This window comes from Oncorhynchus mykiss, chromosome 14 (assembly GCF_057628025.1).
Source record: "Oncorhynchus mykiss isolate SJ-2025 chromosome 14, ASM5762802v1, whole genome shotgun sequence".
Taxonomy (NCBI): Eukaryota; Metazoa; Chordata; class Actinopteri; order Salmoniformes; family Salmonidae; genus Oncorhynchus; species Oncorhynchus mykiss.
In genome coordinates, this window is record NC_143035.1 from 935,889 (window position 1) to 948,614 (window position 12,726).

At 44.7% G+C, this 12,726-nt stretch overlaps 1 pseudogene; it reads right to left on the reverse strand.

Moving 5' to 3' along the window:
* Positions 1-9,865: 9,865 nt before the first annotated feature.
* On the reverse strand, positions 9,866-10,864 carry LOC149978229 (uncharacterized; annotated as a pseudogene).
* Between the last annotated feature and the right edge of the window lie 1,862 nt (positions 10,865-12,726).

Sequence of the window (12,726 nt, forward strand, 5' to 3'; positions counted from 1 at the left end):
GAAAAACATTCCATTACACCATAGGCTACTTGTCAACAGTATGTTTATTGTAAAGAACATTATCATTGTAATTGAGCAGATTTCAGGAGCAACACGCCCTCTTTTTGACCTATGACTGACATGTACCGTGCAGTACGTGGTAGGCCTGTCTGGCTTTTTTGATTATGATGGTCATAATGCTTATTTTCTTAGTCCAAGTGACACAAGATGGTCATAATGCTTCATGATAGAGTCATAAGTGTATTTTCTACAAGTTATTTAAAATATGATGGGAAAAGCATGACTGTAAATAATTCCTTACAACAACAACAAAGCAATTAAGAAACAAACTTTCAAATGAATGGGAAAAAACACAATAAATGTGGGTTTTGACACTCTTATGTAGGTGTCATAACCAGCCATAAAACAACAGAATATATGTCACCACAGGTGTAAATATATGGGTCATGACAGTGTTATGACCATGTTATAACAAGTTATGTCAGCTGTTATGACATGGTTTTGATCGTGTCATAGAGTGTTGTCATGACTGTCCTGACCAGGTCAGGTTACAGGAGACCACAACCCTACAGATTATCTCTCAAACCCAAGAGAGGAGGAGAGATCTAGGGGTCTGAAGATGTGGGGGGTTTTATGACCCCTCACGCCCCTGGTAAATCTCAGGCCATAGACAAATTCCTTTGTCCTGTTACTATGGAGAACCAGCCTCAGAACATTAAACATGAAATAAAGGGACTTTGGAACAATGGTTTCCGTCAGCCACAATGGTGGTCATGACGATAGATGGAATATGAAAATGTATGTCATTTTTGTTTTGTTATTAAAGGTTAATAGATGACGTTATTAAGAAAACATTGTAACGTGAAGAGTTTTCCTCGTATATGGTTGATGTTTATACATCAAGTAAGTTGTATGGAAAATATCCAAATCAAAGAGAATGTTTTGGGGAAGATGAAATGTTAAGTTATAGATGTCTAAAATTGGATTTGAATAAAATGTAGACCTTGCCTCATTAACTTGGTACACCCAGAGAACTGCCCTAAAGGCGGTTACGCCCACTTCTGACCCAAGGGTATAAAATCTGTGAGTATAGAATTTACAGGAAGACTATGCTGCAGCAAAGTCTAAAAAGTCAACGAACCCAGAACGCAAGTTTGAAGACAAAGAAATCATTTTCTACCCAAGCTACGGATGAGTAACTGTATCTAAGCAGCTGATTTCAAGTTGAACCACCTAGCCTCCATCTCCCATCGAATTGTGTTATCTAAAGGGTTTCATTCCTATGCTGTGAGCTCTGAGCTGCAGAGCTGTCTGTCCTCAGAAGATCCATTCGAGAGCAAAGGGAGAGGGAACAGACTCCTAAGCCAAAAAGGACACTGACATCTGGAGGACTCTCAGAGAGGTGCACCGGAGTAGCGCGTCATCGAACAGCAAAAGGCCTACGCAGAGAATCTTCTGAGATCATCCCCACGTAATTACATCATTATATTCTGACCCATAAGAGCGGCAGTTTGGGGCAAGGCTAGGGTTAGAATAGCATAGCTGACAAATTCACCCAAATATACTGTATATTTATTTTGTGTACTTTTTGTTTTTCTCTCTCTTTTGAAATCCTCATTGAGGGTAACACGCGCCATAGTGTGTTGGCCCATTATACTAAGTTCGAAATCAATAACCTATAATGTGTTTTGTCTATGTGTATCTTTTATAATAATTTTAGCTTTTTAGTAAATAAATATTCAAATAAGATTGGTGCGGTACGAATTCATTGGTGAGACCCGGGTCCGTGCAGATTCTCGGGCTATACGACGTTCAGAACGAGATTGGTAGAGGCAACTGGTTAATTAGCGGCTGTTGTAAAATCGATATTCTGATATTCTTTGAGTTAATTTGGGAAATAGAAACTCAATAATAACTTCAGATAATCACGCAATTAGAAACTTTTAATCATTCGATGAACAACAGTCGTCACATTGACTAATACAACGTCACGACAGTGTTATGACGCTGGTTGTCAAGTAAAGTGTTACCGAATATTCTAGCAATGTCCCACCAAACATACACAGAACGTGATTGCCATGTTCTCAGAATATAAGATACTTGACACGTTGTAAGAACATTGAGGGTCCCAAAGAAACGTTCTCCAAAAATATGGTGCTTCAAACAGTTTATTCCAGTTCAGAAGAAAAATGATTACTTGTATTTTAACAGCAACAGTTCCAACCTAGACTTTTTTTCAACAATCATTTCTACTAAAGGTCGACCGTTTATGATTTTTCAACGCCGATACCGATTATTGGAGGATCAAAAAAAGACGATACCGATTAATCGGCCAATTTTTTGTATTTATTTGTAATATTGACAATTACAACAATACTGAATGAACACTTTTCTTTTACCTTAATGTAATACATCAATAAAATCAATTTAGCCACAAATAAATAATGAAACATGTTCAATTTGGTTTAAATAATGCAAAAACAAAGTGCTGGAGAAGGAAGTAAAAGTACAATATGTGCCATGTAAAAAAGCTAACGTTTAAGTTCCTTGCTCAGAACATGAGAACATATGAAAGCTGGTGGTTCCTTTTAACACGAGTCTTCAATATTCCAAGACAAGAATCAATTTAAAATTTCAAGCAATTTATTTGACACCGTTCACATTAATAAGCATTTCATTTCACAAATTATTTTAAATATTTTTTTTTAAGTTAAAAGTTCAAAATAATTCATAGTCCATACATTCATGTTTTCGGCCCATGACAAATTCCATGTACATATGGTTTGCATGAACAAATATTTACTTTTATTCTAGAAATAGGAATTGCAGTTAAATTACCAAGGGTTTTCGTGACAGGTTCAAAAAGGGTTAGCGATGGTTGAGCAGAAGTGGTGCTTTCCCTTTGTAAAATATCTTCCAGTAGCATAAAACGTTACCCCATTATCGGGATCAAAGAAAATAAAGGTCTTCACAGAGTAAAGGATGTGATCAACATCATCCAAGATAACAGTATAAGAATTGTGTTTGTATACACATGTAATATTCCGAATGTATCACTTCTCCATTTACAATGATTTTGAAATACACTACATGACCAAACGTATGTGGACACCTGCTCGTCTAACATCTCATTCCAAAATCATGGGCATTAATATGGAGTTGGTCCCCCCTTTGCTGCTATATCAGCTGCCACTTTTCTGGGAAAGATTTCCACTAGATGTTGGAACATTTCTGCGGGGACTTGCTTCCATTCAGCCACAACACCATTAGTGAGGTCGGGCACTGATGTTGGGCGATTAGGCCTAGCTCGCAGTCGGCATTCCAACTCATCCCAAGGTGTTCAATTGGGTTGAGGTCAGGGCTCTGTGCAGGCCAATCAAGTTCTTCCACACTGATTGCGACAAACCTTTTCTGTATGGACCATGCTTTGTGCACCGGGGGCACTATCATGCCCCAGGAAAGGACTTTCCCCAAACTGTTGCCACAAATTTGGAAGCACAGAATAATCTAGAATGTCATTGTATGCTGTAGCATTAAAATCTCCCTTTACTGGAACTAAGGGGCTAAGCCCGAACCATGAAAAACAGCCCCAGACCATTATTCCTCCTCCACCAAACTTTACAGTTGGCACTGTGCATTCAGGCAGGTAACTTTCTCCTGGTATCCGCCAAACCCAGATTACTCCGGCGGACTGCCAGATAGTGAAGCGTGATTCATCACTCAGAGTCCAATGGTGGCAAGCTTTACACCACTCCAGACAAAACTTGGCATTACGCATGGTGATCTTAGGCTTGTGTGGGGCTGCTCCGCCATGGAAACCCATTTCATGAAGCTTCCGACTAACATTTATTGTGCTGACGTTGCTTCCAGAGGCAATTTGGAACTCGGTAGTGAGTGTTGTAACTGAGGACAGATGATTTTTACATGCAACGCACTTCAGCGCTCGGCGGTCCCATTCTGTGAGCTTGTGTGGCTTATCACTTCACGGCTGAGCTTTTGTTGCTCCTAGACATTTCCACTTCACAATAACAGCACTTACAATTGACAAGGGCAGCTCTAGCAGGGCAGAAATTTGACAAACTGACCTGTTGGAAAGGTGGCATCGTATGACGGTGCCACATTGAAAGTCACTGAGCTCTTCAGTAAAGCCATTATACTGCCAATGTTTGTCTATGGAGATTGCATGGCGGTGTTGTAAGGGGTGCGTAACTGGTCGCAGGGAAGTCAGACACAGGAGAGCAGAACTGGGTAATAACCGGAGCAGTTTAATTATCAAAACCAAAGGCATCCAGAAATACAGAATATGGGTACAAAACCCGTTGCACACCAGTCAAAATGTGCACAAGCAACAAACAACAAGCAATTTCACACACAGACATGGGGGGAACAGAGGGTTAAATAAACGACAAGTAATGAGGGAATGTAAACCAGGCATGTGGGAAAACAAGACAAAACAAATGGAAAATGAAAGGTGGATCGGCGATGGCTAGAAGACCGGTGACATCGACCGCCGAACGCTGCCCGAACAAGGAGGAAGTCGTGACAGGTGTGCTCAATTTTACAGCTGAAGAGCTGAATACACCACTTGAAGTTAGTGAATACACTAACTGTGTATACATAGTGTATTTCACTACATCTCTCTGTACTATATGTTTGGGCAAAACGATAAATTCGTGTTTACTAAGAGTTTGAATTTTGGGACTACCAATGCCAGTGACACCACTGCAACTATATGTCACGTGTTTTAACTCCTTGAGAGCTCTTGACCATATCTATCAGATTTGCAATATCCTACTTGAAAACAAAACTAGAATGAGTCCAGAGAGGAACCCAATTGCAAAAACTTCTTGGCAGGTAGAGGCAAAGATGGATGCTGAAAGAAACATTACCCACCCTATGAAGACATTGCATTTCTTTGAGAAAATCTTCAAGCAAAACCTTTGACTCAGAAATATGACTTTCGGTAATGGTCTCGCCAAGTAGTAGAGATACTCCCTTAATAAGTTTTAACCAATGAGTTAACAAACTGTCAAGATTCCTTGACCACGTGTATTTTTGTGCCTTCCAAAATGTTTTTTGGGCGATCAAATGTGGTACACGTTGTAAAGTGGCTTTATGTTCAAAAGTATGTCTGTTACGGTGCGTGAATGAGGACCCAAAAGCGAATTAACGTAAACAGAGCTTCTTTAATAACAAAACAAAACGTAGGCTCAGATGGACCGGCAGGTTCCGACAGGACAGGACAAGGTTGCAGCAAACATGGCGATAGTCTGGTTCAGGCATGAACAACACAAACAAGAATCCGACAAAGACAGGAGCAGGAACAGAGAGAGATATAGAGGACTAATCAGAGGGAAAAAGGGAACAGGTGGGAAAAGGGGTGACGAGGTAGTTAGGAGGAGACAAGGAACAGCTGGGGGAAAGAGGGGGAGAAAAGGTAACCTAATAACGACCAGCAGAGGGAGACAGGGTGAAGGGAAAGGACAGAAACAAGACACAACATGACAATACATGACAGTACCCCCCCACTCACCGAGCGCCTCCTGGCGCACTCGAGGAGGAAACCTGGCGGCAACGGAGGAAATCCTCGATCAGCGCACGGTCCAGCACGTCCCGAGAGGGAACCCAACTCCTCTCCTCAGGACCGTACCCCTCCCAATCTACTAGGTACTGATGACCACGGCCCCGAGGACGCATGTCCAAAATCCTACGGACCCTGTAGATGGGTGCGCCCTCGACAAGGATGGGGGGGGGGGGGGGAGACGAGCGGGGGCGCGAAGAACGGGCTTGATACAGGAGACATGGAAGACCGGGTGGACGCGACGAAGATATCGCGGAAGAAGAAGTCGAACTGCGACAGGATTAATAATCTGAGAAATACGGAACGGACCAATGAACCGCGGGGTCAACTTGCGAGAAGCGGTCTTAAGGGGAAGGTTCTGAGTGGAGAGCCAAACTCTCTGACCGCGACAATATCTAGGACTCTTAGTTCTACGCTTATTAGCAGCCCTCACAGTCTGCGCCCTATAACGGCAAAGTGCAGACCTGACCCTCTTCCAGGTGCGCTCGCAACGTTGGACAAAAGCCTGAGCGGAGGGGACGCTGGACTCGGCGAACTGAGATGAGAACAGCGGAGGCTGGTACCCGAGGCTACTCTGAAAAGGAGATAGCCCGGTCGCAGACGAAGGAAGCGAGTTGTGGGCGTATTCTGCCCAGGGGAGCTGTTCTGACCAAGACGCAGGGTTGCGAAAAGAAAGACTGCGTAAGATGCGACCAATAGTCTGATTGGCCCGTTCTGCTTGACCGTTAGACTGGGGGTGAAAGCCGGAAGAGAGACTGACGGAAGCCCCAATCAAACGGCAAAACTCCCTCCAAAATTGAGACGTGAATTGCGGACCTCTGTCCGAAACGACGTCTGACGGAAGGCCATGAATTCTGAAAACATTCTCGATGATGATTTGTGCCGTCTCTTTAGCAGAAGGAAGCTTAGCAAGGGGAATAAAATGAGCCGCCTTAGAGAACCTGTCGACAACCGTAAGAATAACAGTCTTCCCCGCTGACGAAGGCAGTCCGGTGACAAAATCTAAGGCGATGTGAGACCACGGTCGAGATGGAATGGGAAGCGGCCTGAGACGGCCGGCAGGAGGGGAGTTACCGGACTTAGTCTGCGCGCAGACCGAACAAGCAGCCACGAAGCGACGCGTGTCATGCTCCCGGGTGGGCCACCAAAAACGCTGGCGAATGGAAGCAAGCGTACCCCGAACGCCAGGGTGGCCGGCTAACTTGGCAGAGTGAGCCCACTGAAGAACGGCCAGACGAGTAGGAACGGGAACGAAAATAAGGTTCCTAGGACAAGCGCGCGGCGACGGAGTTTGAGTGAGTGCTTGCTTTACCTGCCTCTCAATTCCCCAGACAGTCAACCCGACAACACGCCCCTCAGGGAGAATCCCCTCGGGGTCAGTGGAGGCTACTGAAGAACTGAAGAGACGAGATAAAGCATCAGGCTTGGTGTTCTTAGAGCCCGGACGATAAGAAATCACGAACTCGAAACGAGCGAAAAACAGCGCCCAGCGCGCCTGACGCGCATTAATTCGTTTGGCAGAACGGATGTACTCAAGGTTCCTATGGTCAGTCCAAACGACAAAAGGAACGGTCGCCCCCTCCAACCACTGTCGCCATTCGCCTAGGGCTAAGCGGATGGCGAGCAGTTCGCGGTTTCCCACATCATAGTTACGTTCCGACGGCGACAGGCGATGAGAAAAATACGCGCAAGGGTGGACCTTGTCGTCAGAGAGGGAGCGCTGAGAAAGAATGGCTCCCACGCCCACCTCTGACGCGTCAACCTCGACAACGAACTGTCTAGTGACGTCAGGTGTAACAAGGATAGGTGCGGATGTAAAACGATTCTTGAGGAGATCAAAAGCTCCCTGGGCGGAAACGGACCACTTAAAGCACGTCTTGACAGAAGTAAGGGCTGTGAGGGGGGCTGCCACCTGACCGAAATTACGGATGAAACGACGATAGAAGTTCGCGAAGCCGAGAAAGCGCTGCAGCTCGACGCGTGACCTAGGGACGGGCCAATCAATGACAGCTTGGACCTTAGCGGGATCCATCTTAATGCCTTCAGCGGAAATAACAGAACCGAGAAATGTGACGGAGGAGGCATGAAAAGAGCACTTCTCAGCCTTCACAAAAAGACAATTCTCTAAAAGGCGCTGGAGGACACGTCGAACGTGCTGAACATGAATCTGGAGTGACGGTGAAAAAAATCAGGATATCGTCAAGGTAAACGAAAACAAAGATGTTCAGCATGTCTCTCAGGACATCATTGACTAATGCCTGAAAGACAGCTGGAGCGTTAGCGAGGCCGAAAGGAAGAACCCGGTATTCAAAGTGCCCTAACGGAGTGTTAAATGCCGTCTTCCACTCGTCCCCCTCCCTGATGCGCACGAGATGGTAAGCGTTACGAAGGTCCAACTTAGTGAAAAACCTGGCTCCCTGCAGGATCTCGAAGGCTGAAGACATAAGAGGAAGCGGATAACGATTCTTCACTGTTATGTCATTCAGCCCTCGATAATCTATGCAGGGGCGCAGGGACCCGTCCTTCTTCTTAACAAAAAAAAACCCCGCTCCGGCGGGAGAGGAGGAGGGGACTATGGTACCGGCGGCAAGAGCTACAGACAAATAATCTTCGAGAGCCTTACTTTCGGGAGCCGACAGAGAGTATAGTCTACCCCGGGGGGGAGTGGTTCCCGGAAGGAGATCAATACTACAATCATACGACCGGTGTGGAGGAAGAGAGGTGGCCCTGGACCAACTGAACACCGTGCGCAGATCGTGATATTCCTCCGGCACCCCTGTCAAATCACCAGGCTCCTCCTGTGAAGAAGAGACAGAGGAAACAGGAGGGATAGCAGACATTAAACATTTCACATGACAAGAGACGTTCCAGGAGAGGATAGAATTACTAGACCAATTAATGGAAGGATTATGACAAACTAGCCAGGGATGGCCCAAAACAACAGGTGTAAAAGGTGAACGAAAAATTAAAAAAGAAATGGTTTCGCTATGATTACCAGAAACAGTGAGGGTTAAAGGTAGCGTCTCACGCTGAATCCTGGGGAGAGGACTACCATCCAGGGCGAACAAGGCCGTGGACTCCCTTAACTGTCTGAGAGGAATGTCATGTTCCCGAGCCCAGGTCTCGTCCATAAAACAGCCCTCCGCCCCAGAGTCTATTAAGGCACTGCAGGAAGCTGACGAACCGGTCCAGCGTAGATGGACCGACAAGGTAGTGCAGGATCTTGAAGGAGAGACAGGAGTAGTAGCGCTCACCAGTAGCCCTCCGCTTACTGATGAGCTCTGGCTTTTACTGGACATGAAGTGACAAAATGACCAGCAGAACCGCAATAGAGACAGAGGCGGTTGGTGATTCTCCGTTCCCTCTCCTTAGTCGAGATGCGGATACCTCCCAGCTGCATAGGCTCAGCACCCGAGCCGGCAGAGGAAGATGGTAGTGATGCGGAGAGGGGGGCAACGGAGAACGCGAGCTCCTTTCCACGAGCTCGGTGACGAAGATCAACCCGTCGCTCAATGCGAATAGCGAGTTCAATCAAGGAATCCACGCTGGAAGGAACCTCCCGGGAGAGAATCTCATCCTTTACCTCTGCGCGGAGACCCTCCAGAAAACGAGCGAGCAAAGCCGGCTCGTTCCAGCCACTGGAGGCAGCAAGAGTGCGAAACTCAATAGAGTAGTCTGTTATGGATCGATTACCTTGACATAGGGAAGACAGGGCCCTGGAAGCCTCCTCCCCAAAAACAGATCGATCAAAAACCCGTATCATCTCCTCCTTAAAGTCCTGATACTGGTTAGTACACTCAGCCCTTGCCTCCCAGATTGCCGTGCCCCACTCACGAGCCCGTCCAATAAGGAGAGATATGACGTAGGCGACACGAGCAGTGCTCCTGGAGTAAGTGTTGGGCTGGAGAGAAAACACAATATCACACTGGGTGAGGAACGAGCGGCATTCAGTGGGCTCCCCAGAGTAACACGGCGGGTTATTGATTCTGGGCTCCGGAGATTCGAAAGCCCTGGAAGTGGCCGGTGGATCGAGGCGGAGATGGTGAACCTGTTCTGTGAGGTTGGAGACTTGGGTGGCCAGGGTCTCAACGGCATGTCGAGCAGCAGACAATTCCTGCTCGTGTCTGCCTAGCATCGCTCCCTGGATCTCAACGGCTGAGTGGAGAGGATCCAAAGTCGCTGGGTCCATTCTTGGTCGGATTCTTCTGTTACGGTGCGTGAATGAGGACCCAAAAGCGAATTAACGTAAACAGAGCTTCTTTAATAACAAAACAAAACGTAGGCTCAGATGGACCGGCAGGTTCCGACAGGACAGGACAAGGTTGCAGCAAACATGGCGATAGTCTGGTTCAGGCATGAACAACACAAACAAGAATCCGACAAAGACAGGAGCAGGAACAGAGAGAGATATAGAGGACTAATCAGAGGGAAAAAGGGAACAGGTGGGAAAAGGGGTGACGAGGTAGTTAGGAGGAGACAAGGAACAGCTGGGGGAAAGAGGGGGAGAAAAGGTAACCTAATAACGACCAGCAGAGGGAGACAGGGTGAAGGGAAAGGACAGAAACAAGACACAACATGACAATACATGACAATGTCATCTAGATGTTGAGTTGATCTAACCATTTACCATAACATCTCAGAATTGGTGCTATTTAACCATAAACTGGTCATGCTCCTGGCAATCCCCAATAGCACATTGTGCATATAATCTGGGATAGGTCCCTCTATTATGTTAAAATGCTTAAGCCGAGATAAAACACTGGTGCAATTAGTTCCCTTTACTGCTTTGCCAGACTCTAGTGCTTAATCAATAAATAAATCAGTCTGAGACTGATTTCTGAGTTGACAGTTCTCAAAATAACATGAATGTGTATGCCTTCTTCCCTTTACAGAACCTTTTTGGAGACAAACTAGAGCAGCTAAATTCAACATCAAACTGTTTAAAGTTTTGAAGAAGAGGTCTGGGAACTGTCACCAATTAAAATTAAAGGAAATACTTTGCTAGTCACAAAAGACCCTTCATGATTTTCCCATTTGACACCTTGATCATGCAAAGTAATACATTCATCTACCAAAGGGTTAATGAGCTTCCTGTACATCTGAGAACCAAACAAGTCCTTCTGCGGTTTATGGTTTGGGCCCAAAAAGCCACACATGAACACGTACTTTAATAGTACAAAGGAGTGGCCAAATGCTAAATGATGAGGATAAAAATATTGGAACTCCGTCACAACTGAACTGAAGGGACAGAATATTGGGAGAATTTAGAAGCGACAGTTCCATCTTCCCACCACATATACAGATGAAGACGGAAGTTTACAAACACCTTAACGAAGTACATTTAAACTAATTTTTTCACAATTCCTGACATTTAATCGTAGTAAGAATTCTCTGTCTTAGGTCACTTAGGATCACAACTTTATTTTAAGAATGTGAAATGTCAGAATAATATTTGAGAGAATGATTTATTTCAGCTTTTATTTATTTCATCACATTCCCAGTGGGTCAGAAGTTTACATACACTCAATTAGTATTTTGTAGCATTGCCTTTTAAATTGTTGAACTTCAGTCAAACGTTTTGGGTAGCCTTCCACAAGCTTCCCACAATAAGTTGGGTGAATTTTGGTCCATTCCTCCTGACAGAGCTGGTGTAAATGAGTCAGGTTTGTAGGCCTCCTTGCTCACACAGGCTTTTTCAATTCTACCCACAAATGTTCTATAGGATTGAGGTCAGGGCTTTGTGATGGCCACTCCAATACCTTGACGTTGTTGTCCTTAAGCCATTTTGCCACAACTTTGGAAGTATGCTTGGGGTCATTGTCCATTTGGAAGACCCATTTGAGACCAAGTTTTAACTTCCTGACTAATGCCTTGAGATGTTGCTTAATAATAATTTAATAATAATCATTTTACTTCCTTATGATGCCATCTATTTTGTGAAGCGCACCAGTCCCTCCTGCATCAAAGCACCCCCACAACATGATGCTGCCTCCCCCGTGCTTCACGGTTGGGATGGTGTTCTTCGGCTTGAAAGCCTCCCCCTTTTTCCTCCAAACATGACGATGGTCATTATGGCCAAACAGTTCTATTTTTGTTTCATCAGACCAGAGGACATTTCTCCAAGTATGATGTTTGTCCCCATGTGCAGTTGCAAACCATAATCTGTTTTTTTTATGGCGGTTTTGGAGCAGTGGCTTCTTCCTTGCTGAGCGGCCTTTCAGGTTATGTCAATACAGGTCGCGTTTTACTTTGGATATAGATACTTTTGAACCTGTTTCCTCCAGCATCTTCACAATGTCCTTTGCTGTTGTTCTGGGATTGATTTGCACTTTTCGCACCAAAGTACGTTCATCTCTAGGAGACCGAATGCGTCTCCTTCCTGAGCAGTATGACGGCTGCGTGGTCCCATGGTGTTTATTCTTGCATACTATTGTTTGTACAGATGAACGTGGTACCTTCAACAATTTTCTTTCTGAGGTCTTGGCTGATTTCTTTTCATTTTCCCATGATGTCAAGCAAAGATGCACTGAGTTTGAAGTTAGGCCTTGAAATACATCCACAGGTATACCTCCAATTGACTCAAATGATGTCAATTAGCCTATCAGAAGCTTCTAAAGCCATGACATAATTTTCTGGAATTTTCCAAGCTGTTTAAAGGCACAGTCAACTTGTATGTAAACTTCTGACCCACTGGAATTGTGATACAGTGAATGATAAGTGAAATAATCTGTACATAAACAATTGTTGGAAAAAATTACTTGTGTCATGCACAAAGTAGATGTCCTAACCGATTTGCCAAAACTATAGTTTGTTAACAAGAAATTTGGGGAGTGGTTGAAAAACGAGTTTTAATGACTCCAACCTAAGTGAATGTAAACTTCTGACTTCAACTGTATTATCTATAGAAGCTGGGTTCTCTTTAACTCTAACAAATCTATGCTTTGGATTGTTTTTAATCTCAGGTTCCTGCAACATATTCAGAATTTGCTATTTTATAGAAAAATGTGGTCTTCCAATTTTTCTATTGCCTTCTCACAACTCCTGCAGTACAACTTTGTATCAGAATGTTCCATCATGCTAAGACAACAATTCTCACACATGTACTGAATTTCAATGTACTGTTTCATCTCATCAAAAGACTTATA